This window comes from Eimeria mitis, genomic scaffold, assembly GCF_000499745.2.
Source record: "Eimeria mitis Houghton genomic scaffold, Emh_scaff613, whole genome shotgun sequence".
NCBI classification, from domain to species: domain Eukaryota; phylum Apicomplexa; class Conoidasida; order Eucoccidiorida; family Eimeriidae; genus Eimeria; species Eimeria mitis.
The window spans coordinates 7,920-8,228 of record NW_013574337.1 but is presented as its reverse complement, the minus strand read 5'-3'; positions in this window follow the sequence as shown (position 1 = coordinate 8,228).

Genomic DNA, 309 nt, shown 5'->3' with positions numbered 1-309 from the left:
AGCGTACGAATCTGATGTTGTTAAATGATTTAATGAGGTATTTCAAGAATTATTGTCTACACAGGGCGCCCAGCCGCCGCTCAACGCGACATGAAACGCCAGCGGAAAATCCCTGCCATGCTCGGTGAATCGGCGATGCTGAGGGCCGCGGTCCCTCGTGCCCAATTCATGTTGTCCTTTCCTTGCACCAGCCCCTTATAAGGTACTTGAGCCATTTATGAACTTTATTTGCTTAAGGTGTCTTGAAACTGGGGCTTTCTGCTCTTCTGGCCGTGGGCCCGGGAGTTGTATGGTGCCCCTTCTTGCTAC